Genomic DNA, 15074 nt, shown 5'->3' on the forward strand with positions numbered 1-15074 from the left:
TCGTCAGTTTGTCTTTACCGCGGGTCTTTCCTGTGCCCCACTCAGATAACATCATCCCAAGCGGGCTGTACGTAGCTATCTGGTGGTCACGTCCTGTGTCAGGACTCTCATCTCTACTGCCCGCTATTCCCATACTTAGGAACAAGTAAAATACTCTTACCGAGTTCTGGCAGTACTGCTCTAGCGCGCGTCCTTCCGCCGTTTGTTCTCAATGCCTCTTCTCGGATATCACTCGCTTCTTCCACTGACCAGCCACCCGTCGCCCGTGAGTCCAGCTGAATCAGCCGGGGTGCACCTACTCTCGTCGTCGGGGCACTCTGTCAGTGGAGGGAGTGTGATCCCGGACGAGCCCCCATTTGTTAGGACTAAAGTACCTTTAAAGAAATTGCTCGAGACAAAAATTGAGAACAAAGAACATTTATTACTACAACAATGCAAAGTTGGGTGCTTCCCCTTACCCTGGGAATACACACACACACTGGGGCTCACCCAACTTTTATACAGTTGATTTCAGTGTAGGAATACCCTCCCCCTTACATTCTTCTGCCTCCTGCTGGAGAGGTTTGGCATTAGGCAATCCTGCCTGCCTACGTGCAATTTCAGTATACTTGGAGAACCAGGGGGGGGTATCCTGTCGGTGTCCCTTCATGTCATTGTCCTTATTCACACCTTCCTGATTCTCGGGGCTACAGTCTCTTGATATGCAGAGTTGACTCATTCTATCTAGGGTTGGCTAATTTCATATGTATAAATCTGTGTATGGTTAGCTAATTAGAAATGTATGACTTGGTACTTCTGTCCAGGGCTAGGAGACCCTTATCTGATCCAGACTACCTCAACTTCCTACATTCTATTGTACCTTACCATTCCTTATCTTAGTCCTATGGTCTTGTCACAAAGGATAGAAGATTCTTATGTTAATCGTGCTGACTCTGCTTTCCTGCATCCTAAGCCCCAAGCTTATCCTGTTTGAACTGGTTACAGCCATTTTACTGATGAACTTTAGTTTCTTCCATGTTCATAATTTTAGATCAATTTTCCCATCTCTCACACCCCTAATGTTCCCCTCAACCTTTCCCCAATCACCTTAAAGTCACTGCAGCAGGCCATTTTAGATGGGCCGAATCGCCACCCCAGTCATCCGATACAAGATGGTACGGGCCCCCCTTCCCTTCCGAGGAGAAACCAGCGATTGGCATCACGCGTTGCCTGGGAACGGCGCCGCTTCCCGGTGGTGCTCCACTGGACGGGAGGTCTTCCCACCATCCATGCTCCCGTTGCGGGAAATACAACCACCGACCAGAAAACTGTTACTTCAAAAATTCTAAATGCAACTGTGGCAAAATAGAAGGACATATCAAAGCTAAATGTCTGCTTCTAAAGTGCAGGTGGCCTGCAAATAAACAGGCAGCTAAAGACAAAACAATTGCAGAGAGAGCGAGGCAACCTAACAACAAAGATGATAACAGCCCAACAGCTGACCTTGAGTGGCGGAGCACTCAGGCCCCTGAAATTTCAGCTCCTGACATATTACACATCCGAGGAATAAACAGAGGAGACACAGCAATCTTTATAGAGCTAAAAATAAACAGACAACCCCTGAAGATGGAGTGAGACTCGGGGGCAGTGGTGTCCTTAATGCCGTTACACATCAAGGAACGTTTGCTTCCACAACTCCTGGTGAAAACAACTCAAATAAATCAGTTACAGGAGACAGAATCAGTGTTTGGAAAATGTACCGTCCAAGTACAAAACAAGCAACACCAACCAAAAACACTGTCTCTCTACATCATAAATAGCCAGGGACCAGCACTCTTCAGAAGAAACTGCCTACAATACATTTCCCTAGACTGGCTGGAAATCGGTTCAATACTAAATGTAAACCACACGGACACCTCCCAGCCAGAATTCGAACAAATCCTTAGCAACCACGCAGTGGTTTTCCAAGAATTGGGGAAAATCAAAGGTGCAATTAAAAGATAATGCAGAACCAAAATTCTTTAAAGCCAGAACAGTCCCTACTGATGCAAAATCAGTTAATCCCTTTTACAATAGATAACCTTTCCTTTAAAGAATGGGAGAAAAAAGGATCAAAAGAATAGAAAATTATTTTTCAGGAAATAAATTACTATCCTTTGAACAAATGAAGGATAAATGTAATATAACTCAAGATACAGTGTTGGCATACTACCAACTGAGATCCTACCTGAATGACAAATTGGGAAGCAGTCTGAGTTTACCAGAAGGAAGTAATTTTGAATATGTGATTACAGATAAAATGATAATCAAAAAATTTATAACAAATATGTATATTAAACTGCAAGAAAGGGAGAATGAGGAAACAAATGGTAAAACTAAACAAAAATGGGAACAAGATTTAAACATAAAGATAAAGAAGGAAACATGGGAGAAGTTATGCTCTGGAACTATGAGAAATACAATAAACACGAGGTTACGTATGATACAATATAACTGGATACACAGGCTATACATTACACCTCAAAAGTTAAATAAATGGTATTTGACAGATGTTTTTGTTGTAAAAAAGAAATGGGAACAACAATTCATGCAATGATATGTGAGAAAGTGGAAAAATTTTGGGAAGATCTAAACCAGATATTAAATAAAATTACAGAAAACAATATACCAAAAAACCCAGAGATCTTCCTCCTAAGTAACATAAAAAACAAAGAATTTGGACTTGATTTGGATGGTGCACAAAAATGATTTGTTATGATAGCTCTAGCCGTAGCAAAAAAATGGATTATGTCAACCTAGAAATTAGAAGATAATTTGAGAATACAACAATGGTATATAGAAATGAATAAATGTATTCCATTAGAAAAAATAACATATAATTTAAGAAATAATATTGAAATATTTGAACAAATATGGGAGCCAGACATGAAACACAATCGAGAAAACCTACCGGGGACATCTACCACCTAAAATAACGAAAGGAGAAGGAAATGAAAAGAATTGACTCAGTGGAATTTCTTGTTTATTTTTATTGAATGACAACATTTTTTGACTGGTTTAATGTATCTTAGATTCTGTACTTTAAATGAATGGGGGGGGGGAGGTAGGTAGGGTGGGATGGGGGGGGGAGAAAATGACACTGTATATATTTGAAAAGGAAAATGTATGTATCTTGGTCAATGTGGTTTATGGTGTGAAAAATAAAAATTTTTTTAAAAAGCCAGAATAGTCCCATTTGCTATGAAAGGGAAAATTGAGGCTGAATTAAACCGACTAAAAGTATGAAGTCACATTAGAACCAATATAATACAGCGATTGGGCAGCGCCCATCATACCCGTACGAAAAGTAAACGGGGAGATTCAAATTTGCAGCGATTACAAAGTCACCATCAACCCATCACTCAAAGTACCCGAACACCCAATGCCCAAGGCAGAAGAATTCTTCCAAACACTCAACAGAGGTCAAAAATTCACAAAACTAGATTTGTCCTAAGCCTATCAGCAGATAGAATTGGAGAAGAAAACTCCAGGGAATATGTGACAATCAGTCCCATCTGGGACTCTTCTCCTATAACTGCAAGTCTTACAGAATTTCAGCAGTACCAGAGATTTTTCAAGCAACCATGGCCCCATCACGACATGGACTCTCAGTTGGGCGTTACCTAGATGATGTCATCATCACGGGCCAAACGACAGTGGATACTTACAAAACCTTGAAAAGGTTTTAACCAGACTACAACAGGGTTACGAAAGGACAACTATGCCTTTACGCGCCTCTCAGTAACACATCTTGGGTTTAAAATCGACAATGAATCCAGCAGGAACAGAAGCCGTTCACAAGGCCCCGTACCCAACTAACAAATCGGATTTACAGTCTTTCCTAGCACTTGTTAATCACTACCAAAAACATATCCCTAATATGTCTACCCTATGCATCCCGCTGAACCAATTACTCAAGAAAGATCAAACGTGGTATTGGAACACAGAAATAAAAAAGTCAATCAACTAAAGGAAATACTAATGACAACAAATTAGGTGCTGATCCACTCCGACCACCACAACCATCCGGGAATGGGTCGAATGAAGGCACTGGCCTGGATGCATGTCTGGTGGTGCTCTATCGACAGAGACATTGAAACAACAGTAAGAGAATGTGAAGTATGTCAGACAATGCAGCCAAAAATGGCACAAGCCAAAGCTAACCTATGATAATGACCATCCAAACCCTCGCATTAGATTCATGTAGACTTCGCTGGACTACTCATGGGTGAGACTTTCCTAAACGCTGCAGACGCATTCTCCAAATGGCCACTAGTTTCACAGCTGAACAACACCAAAGCAGATCCTATGATTGACTGTGTGTGTCTGTGTGTGTGTGGGTCTCTGAGCGTGTGTATCTCTGAGCATGTGTGTGTGTGTGTGTGTTGGTCTATGTGTACGTGTGTGTGGGTCTATGTGTGCGGGTCTGTCTCTGTGTGTGTGTGTGTGTGTGTGTGTGTGTGTGTGTGTGGGTCACCGAGTGTGTGTATGGGTCTCTGTGTAGGTCTCTGAGTGTGGGTGTGTGTGTGGGTCTATTAGTGTAGGTGTGTGCGTCTCTGAGCATGCGCTCCTGCGCTGGGGCGCGCCTGCGCCGGGGCGCACCTGCGCCGGGGCGCACCTGCGCCGGTAGCGCGAATGTGTGGGTCTCTGAGCATGTGTTTGTCTGTGTGCGTGTTTGTCTGTGTGTGTCTCTCTCTCTAATATTTGTTTCTCATCAGGTAATCCATCCAAAATGGCATTGTGGGCTTTGTTCCCCAAGCTGTCCATATTGGCTGTCCATGGACCATCTCTGCCCCAACAATCCTCAGTGTCACCTGCATTAAATCAATGATAGGGGAGCACTTTTTGGGTAACTCTAGCCGTGTTTCCTCAGTCAATCTGGCCAGTTTAGTTTTTCATTCACACATTCCTGCTGCCTGGGGTTAATGGGAGTAGCGGAAAATCCCCATTTCCTGAAACAGTTCTTCATTTACATCATCCTTAAAAATTTTTTATTTAATTTCACATATGCATTAAAAACATAAATTTCTTACTTGAAAATAAGTTAACATTAATGCAAAATGATTTTAAAAAAACCCCCCACCTCCCCACTACCCAATAGAAAAGAAAAAAGAAAACATCTGGTAAAAATTGAGCAAAACTCTCAAATAAATTCTAACGTCTTAACTTTCTCGATTTTAGGAGTCAGAAGGTTCAGGTTGGGTGATTACAACTTAATTCCTACACTTGGTAAATACGGTTCCCAAATTTTTTAAAAAAGAAAATTCAAATTTGTTCCATCAATTATATGTAATTATTTCAAGGTGGATACAACGACCCATTCCCAAATACACATTGGACTTCCAAGTTACTGCCACACATTTTAACCATATAACAATCACAGCACAGAAACAGGTCATTTGGCCCTTCTCGTCCACACTGAACTAAATACTCTCATCTAGTCCCACCTATTTGCATTCCCCTCCCATCCATATACCAATCCAATTTTCCCTTAAAAGACAAAATGGACCCTGCCACCACTATTTCTCCCGGAAGCTCATTCCACTCAGCCGCCACTCTTTGAGTAAAGAGATTCCCCCTCATGTTACTTCTGAACTTTTGCCTTTGAACTCAAAACCTCTTGTTTTAATCTATCCCACTCACAATGGAAAAAGCCTATCCACATCAATTCTATCTATCCTTCTCGTCATCTTAAATACCTCTATCAAATCCCCTCTCAACTTTCTATGATTCAAAGAATAAAGACCTAATTTGCTCAATCTTTCTTTGTAATCGAGATGCTGAAACCCAGGTAACATTGACGTAAATCTTCTCTACACCCTCTCTATTTTGTTGATATCCTTCTTATAATTTGGTGACCAGAACTGCACACAGTACTCTAAATTTGGCCTTCTACAGTCTCAACATCATTTCCCAACTCCTCTATTCTATGCACTGGTTGATATAGATCAGCTATTTGAACAGATTCTTTTTGATGTTTAATTCTGTGTCAAAAAAATTTGCAAGTAAATATTTCAGTTATTTGGTTTTAGAAAGGAATTAAGACAATAAAACATTAGGTCTCAACATTTCTTTCCACTCACATCCCACTTTAAGTAATCCTTTCTGCCATTGGTGCTCTGCGATTAATAAGGGATTGCTTCAGATGGTTTGTGGGTGGAAAGAAAGTTTTAATCATCCCTCATTGACTCGTGACATGCACGGTTTCATAACACCAAAGGAAATGGGCCACAACTATTTTGGTAACTATTAGGTCCAGAGCAGTGATTCTCAACCTTCCCAGTCATGTACTACTTTTAGAATCCCTTACTAATCTATGGCGAAGTGGGATGTGAGAACCATTACTTTAAGGTCTCAGTATATACAATATTGTGGTGAGTGGGAAGAAAAAGTTTGAAAATCACTGCATAAAAGGTTCAACTTTAATGACATTTGAGCAATTGAAATGTAGGTATGGGATACAGAACAATACAATATTCTATTATCAGTTAAAGGCATAGTTATGAGAATATTTGGGTCCATATTTGATGTTAACTGAACAAATTTAATTGGACATTTCTGTGATGTAGACAACTTTGCAAAATGGAATGAGGTCAGAAGTCAAGACAAAGATGGGAGAAAGATTTAAAAATAAATATTCAAGAGGAAATTTTTTTAGAACTTTGTCAGGACACAATTAATGTTGGGCATAGAATGGTACAAGATCTTACTCCACAGAAATTGAATGGATTAAATTCTAATTTTTCAGATAAATGTTTTATTTGGAATAAAGAAATAGTTACTTTACGTTCTACCTGGGAATCTTCAAAATTAAGACCCTTTGGGACAGAATTGGGATTAATTTTGGAAGGAGTTACAAAAGTTAAGTAATACCCAAGATCCAATTTTTCATTTATCTTGGCTACAAAGTGAGGACCATGGCCTGAACTCAGTGCCTCAGGCAGTCCACAGCAGGGTCGAAATTTTAAACCCATCTTCAAATCAGTAAAACAAAATCTTAATAGAAGTCAAGTCAATATTTTCTTAAAACAAACAGGATAAATGTGGGTATAATAGAGCAACAAAGATAGCAACACTTACTGTTTGCATATTTGGTTTAGTTAATTTTGTCTCTGATGCTGCATTTCAATGGATTCAGAAATCATGTGATCTTGTTCATTTTCAAGTTGATTGCTGGTCCTCAGCTCAAAGGATATTGGAGTGTTTAGGTCTTCTTGATGCATTTTCAAGCATTGTTCTACCTCAAAGCACATTGTCATCGGGCTGCAGGAGGGACACCTGCTTGACTCCAGTGGGTTCCTCCAGACATCTCTGAGTCTCCTGCCCCTGTGAGTGTGGAATGACAGTGCTTTGGTTAGTGGCTGTACATAGGTGATCAACAAATATCACTTCAGTCTTAGGATTTTAACCCTGTTCTGCCTTGCGGGTTTATAAGCATTTCAAATAACAGCAAAACTTTGATTCAGTTCAACCCAGTTCCTGCTGACGACTTATTCTTCAAGGTCCCAGGCAAATCAATCATAACAAGACAATATTTTTATTAATTCTATAAAATCACTCTTGATACCAGTGGTTCTCAACCTTTTTCTTTCCACTCACAACCCACTATGCCATCGGTGCTCTGTGCTGTGTCATGGATTGGTTAAGGTGGCGTGTGGTTGGGAAGGGAAGGTTGAGAATCAGTGTTCCAGACCTTATTTTGCTCGGAGAAAAATGGTTGTTGGCCCATTTCCTTTGGAGTTCTGAAACTGTGCACTCCATGAGTCAATGAGGACTGATTAAAATGGGTTTTTCAAACATTTTCTTCTCATTACTAATCACAGAGCACTCATGGCGTAGGGATCACTTGAAGTGGGATGTGAATGAGAAGATAAAGGTTGAGAACCACTGCTCCATTCACTCAAAAGGGAGGCACTTGTGTACTTCCTGAAGAGAATTTTGTGGAGAGATAATGCGTCCCTTCCTTTGGTCAGTCCTAGCTTCTCAGATGAGCGATGTGCCACTCCTCCTTGGTCAAATAAATTATTGCATTAAGTTGTACAGTTCAAAGAAATTGTCCAGCAGGGGTGGTTCATAATTCTGGATCCCTACTGTTTACAGAGCTCAATGAAATGAGCAGGGCCCTGAAGTTATCCCCTATCAGGCGAGACTTCAATTTCTGAATCAACGGTGATTCATAACAGCAGCTCTTGCAGTAGCATCTGTCTGAGGGGGACAGGGTTCAGGTATGGGGATAAATATTCCTTTCCTTTTCTCTAACAAATAGAAACAATTCAAATCCTGGGAAGACTGGATGATAGAAGGCAGCTGTCTTTATTTCTGTATTTTTCACAATGGCATCACCTGCAGTGTAAACTTCGATCTGTTAAATCTTGTCCTGTTAAAAGATAGTTTTACTGCAAACAATCCATGTTCACCTGGAGGCACTTTTTAAAAGGCTGTCGAGTTGACAGTAATACAGTCATGGAAGGTCAGATTAATTCTCTTGGGGAAGAGTTCATAGTGGCTCAAAAGTGCTTGATTAGATGTCAGGAGAGCTGCCACTGAATGTAGCCCCTCAGGCAGCACCTCCTGCCACCACGTAACAGGGTAACCATGTGTTTTTAAAGCAAGATTAACAGTCTTCTAGACTGTAGTATTAGCCCTTTCAACCTACCCATTGCCCTGCAGGTTGTAGCATACGGTACAGCTGGTGGCAATCCCCTTTCGTAGCAAGGCTCACCGCAGTTCAGGGCTCATGAATGCTGAGCCCCTATCAGTATGAATGTAATTGGGAAAACCAAAAATGCTGAAAATTCTGTCAAGTGACTTAATGACAGACACTGACGAGACATCAGGGCAGGGTATCCCAAAGGGAAACCTGGAATATTCGTCAATTACAGTCAGGAATGTACATTTTTGTTGTTGAAAGGTAACGGCCCTTCAAAATCTAAACTAATCCTCTCAAAATGTCAGGTTGCCTTGATGAGAGTAACCTCCGGAGCATTGAAGTATTGCAGTTTGCATTCTGCGCAAACAGGACAGCTTTTAGTCAGTTTCCTGACTTCTTCTAGCCTGCCACAATCCCACCGAGTCTAGTGGTTGTTTTCTGTGTGTAGCAGCCACTACATTTGTGACCCCGACCAGTCCAGATCTCCAAACATGGACTCTTCGGCAATGAGCGCCGTCTCAGTAAAGCTCCCCCCTTCTGGACCAACGAGCCCCGTACATGGCTCGGGCAGGCGGAGGCACAGATTAGACTCCGGAAGATCATCTCGAACTCCACCATGTTCTACCACATGGCGAGTGTCCTCAATGAAGAAACAGCGGCCAGAGTGGATGACACGATCCCTGAGGAGGGCAAGTACATCACCGTCAACCACCTCCTCCTCTGCACCTTCGGACTCTCCCGTCAGCAGTGCGCGGCCAGACTGATGCACCTCGATGGCCTGGGGGACAGAGCCCCATCAGCTTTAATGGATGAGATGCTCACAGTGGCAGAAGGAAACAAACCCTGCCTGATGTTTGAGCAACCCTTCCTTGAACAAATGCTGGAGGACATCCAGCTCCTGCTAGCGGACGAGATCTTCTCAGGCCCCAGGAATGTCGCAGCCAGCGCTGACGAGCTGTGGCGGATAAAGAGAGAGAACCAGGTCACCCGCCCTACTCGCAGCCAACCACAGCCAGCCCCAGACAGAAGATCAAGGAGCACAGGCCCCTTCATCCGCTCAGGTCCTCGACCCACTCAACCTCGTGGGTCCCCCTCGCCCTCGCAGGTCCCGACCCCGACCCCCATCCCATCCCATCCCACCCCACCCAACCCCACTCTCACACCCATCCCCGCCACCTCTGACCCAGTTTGTGTGAACCATTTCTACTAAAGAGCATCTTCACCATCTTCAGACGGTCAAAGAGCGCGCGGCCCATGACGTCGCTCTTACGTCATCACGTTAACAGCCCGGATAACGCGGCAGGCAGAGGTTCTCAGGCATGCATGCACAGTGCACATCTCCCCGAGTCTGTGTGTGTGCGTGAGTGACTGTCGGGGTCTGAAGGTGATTCAGTACCGGTCCCAGAGCGGATCTGCAGAACCCGGATCGGAGCGGATCTGTGGGGCTCCTGTGCTTCCAGGACTATGAGACGCTTCTCCCTGGGTCCACGCCTTGGTGCTAACTTAACCAGCTGCTCTACTTGAGCCCGTGGTCTCACTCTCTCGTGCTCCCGGGACAGGACTGCATTGATTTATTCCCTGTTCACTCCCTCTCGTGCGCTGGTGAGAGAACTGCCTTGATTTATCCCTTGGCCACACCGTCTTGTGCACCCAGAACAGAACTGCATTGATTTAATCCCTGGTCACACACTCTCATTCGTCCAGGACAGAAATGCATTGATTTATCCACTGGTCTCACTCTCATGTTCCCCTGTGACAGGATTGAATTGATCCATCCACTAGTCTCACCCTCTCATGCACCCGGGACAGGATTCCACTGATTTAAGCCCTGGTCACCTCCTCTCGTGCGCCCAGGACAACACTGCCTTGATTTATCCCCTGGCCACACCGTCTTGTGCACCCAGAACAGAACTGCATTGATTTAATCCCTGGTCACACACTCTCATTCGTCCAGGACAGAAATGCATTGATTTATCGGCAGGTCTCCATCTGTCGGGTGCCCAGGGCATGACTGCATATATTATTGACTGGTCACACCCTCTCTTGCGTCTGGGATAGAACTGCATTGATTGATCCCCTGGTCAGCTACTCTCGTGCGCCCGGGTCGGGACTACATTCATTTATACACTGGTTACACCCGCTCATGCGCCCGTAACAGATCTGCTTTGACTCATTCTCGGGTCACACCCTCTCGTACGCCCCCGACAGGATTGCATTAATTTATCCCCTGGTGTCACCTTCTTGTGCATGCAGGACAGGGCCTCATTGATTTATCCCCGGTCATTTAAACTCCTGCGCCGAGATAGGACTATAATCATTTATCCACTGGTCACATGCGACCACGTGCCCGACATAATACTGCATTGATTGATCCCGTGCTAACGTACTCTTTTGCACCCAGGACAGGACTGCATTGATTTATTGCCAGGTCATCAACTCTCCTACGCCCAGGACAGGACTGTATTGATTTATACCCTGGTCACACACTCTCGTGCACACGGGATAGGACTGCATTGATTTATATCCTGGTCACACCCTCTCATGCGTCTGGGATAGAACTGCATTGATTTATCCCCTGGTCTCACACTCTCGTGCACCAGGGGCTGAACTGCATTGATTTGTCCCCTAGTTACACCCTCTCGTCCGCCCGGGACAGAACTGCATTGATTTCTCCCCTGGTCTCACTCTCATGTTCACCTGTGGCAGGACTGCATTGATTTATTGGCAGGTCTTCATCTGTCGGGTGCTCAGGGCATGACTGCATGTATGGTCATTTCCTCTCGTGCACCGGGATAGGAATACAATCATTTATCCACTGGTCACATGCTAACATGTGCTCTGGTTATTATTGCATTGAGTTATTCCGTGGTGACTTATTCCCGTGCTCCGAATGCAAGACTGCATTGATTTATACCCTGAAAACTCCCTCTTGTGCACGTGGGACTGGAATGCATTGATTTATCCACTGGTCTCACCCTCTCATGCACCCGGGACAGGACTCCACTGATTTAACCCCTGGCCACCTACTATCGTGCACCCGGGACAAAACTGCATTGGTTTATCAGTTGGTCTCCACCTGACGTGGGCCCGGGGCATGACTGCATCAATTAATGCCCTGGTCACACCCTCTCGTGTGTCTGGGACAGGACTACAACTCCCACTTGTCCATGCGGGACAGGACTTCATTGATTTTTCCCCTGGTCACTTTCACTCCTGCGTCAGGATTGGACTTTATTGATTTATCCCTTGGTCACACACTCTCATTCGTCCAGGACAGAACTGCATTGATTTATCCCCTCGTCTCACTCTCATGTTCGCCTGTGACAGGACTGCATTGATTTATTCCCTGGTCACACCCTCTCATGCGCACGGGGCATGACTGCATGATTTATCCCCTGGTCACATGCTATCGAGTGCCCGGGATAATACTGCATTGATTGATCCCGTGCTAACTTACTCTTTTGCGCCCGGGACAGGACTGCACTGATTTATCACCAGGTCACCTACTCTCTTGCACCTGGCACAGGACCTCATGAATTTATCCCCTGATTTCAACCTCTTGTAAGCCCGGGATAGAACTGCATTGATTTATCCGCTGGTCTCCATCTGTCCTGTGCCCAGGGCATTACTGCATGTGTTATCCACTGGTCATACCGTCTGGTGCACCCGAGACAGGACTGCATTAATTTATACCCTGTTCACACCCTCTCACGTGTCTGGGATAGAACTGCATTGATTTATCCCCTGGTCACACATTCTCGTGCGCACGGGGCATGACTGCAAGGATTATCCCCTGGTCACAGCCTCTCGTGCACCAGGGGCTGAACTGCATTGATTTATCCCCTAGTTACACCTTTTCATCCTCCCGGGACAGAACTGCATTGATTTCTCCCCTGGTCTCACTCTCATGTTCACCTGTGGCAAGACTGCATTGATTTATCCACTGGTCTCACTCTCTCGTACATCCTGGACAGGTCTCCACTGATTTATCCCCTGGTCATCTGTTCTCATGCGCTGGGATAGGACTCCAATCATTTATCCAGTGGTCACATGCTCTCGTGCGCTCTGGTTATTACTGCATCAAGTTATCCCGTGGTTACCTACTCTCGTGCTCCCTGTACATGACTGCATTGATTTATTCCCTGATCACCTCCTCTCGTGCGCCCAGGACAGAACTGCATTAGTTTATCACCTTATCACCCACTCTCGTGCTGCCGGAACAGAACTGCATTGATTTATCCTCTAGTCACACCCTCCCTGGCACCCTTGATAGGACTGGTTTGATTTATAGCCTGGTCACATCCTCTCGTGCACCCAGGACATGGCTGCATTGATTTATCGCCTGGTCACACCCACTCGTGCGCCCACACTAACGCTCCTGCGCCGGGACAGGACTCCACTGATTTATTCCCTGGTCACCTACTCTCGTGCACCCTGGACAAAACTGCATTAGTTTATCCCCTGGTCTCACACTGTTGTGCTACCGGAACAAGACTGTATTGATTTATACCCTGAAAACCCTCTCTTCTGCACGTGGGACTGAACTGCATAATTTATCCCTTGGTTTCACCCTCTCAAACTCCCGGTACGGGACTCCAATGATTTATCTCCTGATCACCTACTCTCGTGTGGCCGGGAGAGGGCTGCATTGATATATCCTCTTATCACCTACACTCGTGATGCCGGGACAGGACTGCATTGATTTATCGCCTGGTCTCCTACCTTCGTGCGCCTGGGACTGGACTGCATTAATTTATCTCCTCGTCACACCCTCTCATGCACACTTGATAGGACTGGATTGATTTATAGTCTGGTCACACCTTCTTACGCACCTGGGACAGGTTTGCGTTGATTCATTCCCTTGTCACCTACACTTGTCAACCGGGACATGATTGCATTGGTTTATTGAGTTGTCACACCCTCTCGTGTGCCCTGGACTGAAAAGCATTGATTTATTCCCGGTCACACACTCTCGTGCACACGGGGCATGACTGCATTGATTTATCCACTGGTCTTCCCTCTCGTGCGCCCTTGACAGGACTTCGTTGATTTATACACTGTTCTCACCCTCTCGTGCACCCGGGACACAACGCTACTGATTTATCCCCTGGTCACCTACTCTCGTGCGCCTGGGACAAAGCTGCATTGATTTATCCCCTGGTCACTTACACTCCTGTGCCAAGATAGGACTACAATAATTTATCCACTGGACACATGCTCTCACGTGCCCGGGATAATACTGCATTGATTGATCCTGTGCTAACGTACTCTTTTGCGCCCAGGACAGGACTGCATTGATTTATTGCCAGGTCACCTACTCTCGTACGCCCAGGACAGGACTGCATTTATTTATACCCTGGTCACACCCTCTCATGTGTTTGGGATAAAACTGCATTGATTTAACCCCTGGTCTCCTACTCTCGTGTGCACGGGGCATGACTGCAAGGATTATCCCCTGGTCACACACTCTCGTCCGCCCGGGACAGAACTGCATTGATTTCTCCCCTGGTCTCACTCTCATGTTCACCTATGGCATTGCATTGATTTATCCTCTGGTCATTTCCTCTCATGCGCCCAGGACAGAACTGCATTGATTTCTCCCCTGGTCTCACTCTCATGTTCACCTATGGCATTGCATTGATTTATCCTCTGGTCATTTCCTCTCATGTGCCCAGGACAGAACTGCATTGATTTATCCCCTGCTCTCACTCTCATGTTTGTCTGTGACAGGACTGCATTGATTTATCCCCTGGTCACCAACTCTTGTCCTTCCGGAACAGGACTGCAACTACTCTCCTGTCTGATTCATTTTTCTCAACGTATATCCTTTACATGAGTGACGCGAGGACTAATTGGGAAACTACTCCCAGTGCAGTGATTTTTCACTTCTTATTTCTGACTGCCAGACTACGCCTCGAAGTTGACACTCATCTTCCATTATAAACCTTGACATTCAATGCTAAACGCCATCATGTCCCTCCCTGAGTATTCCTTACAACATTTGTTACCTGTATCAGCCAATCCAATACCCCTTGACAGCCAATACTCAGTAAAATCCACAACATCGTAACTCCATGCACAACCACATGTTCTAAGGTGATAACATTCATTCTTAACACCACTCACATTTGGATAGACGTATTTCAATCTCTCCAAATGATTATATGCATGTTTCCACAACTTTCAGGCATTCTGCACAAATCCACAACACATTTACTCATCCCATTCATGTTCTGCCCTTTTTTCTGCACCCAGGTTCAGATTTACTTCCGCCAGTCAAAATGGTTTCAACCCTTTCCACCATTCTAGATTATCTGCCCGCAATGATATCTGTCCGTCTACAATTCAGGTGCATCTGTCAATTTTGTACTAGTAAGACTTTCCCCAGAATAGGTCTCAATGAAGT

The 15074-nt window shown here is 44.8% G+C and overlaps 1 long non-coding RNA gene across 1 annotated transcript; it reads right to left on the minus strand.

Moving 5' to 3' along the window:
- Positions 1–4009: 4009 nt before the first annotated feature.
- On the minus strand, positions 4010–9927 carry LOC138751054 (uncharacterized). Its single transcript, XR_011349684.1, has 3 exons — positions 9892–9927; positions 7099–7344; positions 4010–4096 (listed from the first exon to the last, which is right to left on the minus strand). It is a non-coding gene; the product is annotated as an uncharacterized lncRNA (long non-coding RNA).
- Between the last annotated feature and the right edge of the window lie 5147 nt (positions 9928–15074).

The sequence above is a fragment of the Narcine bancroftii genome, unplaced genomic scaffold, assembly GCF_036971445.1.
Source record: "Narcine bancroftii isolate sNarBan1 unplaced genomic scaffold, sNarBan1.hap1 Scaffold_631, whole genome shotgun sequence".
NCBI classification, from domain to species: Eukaryota; Metazoa; Chordata; class Chondrichthyes; order Torpediniformes; family Narcinidae; genus Narcine; species Narcine bancroftii.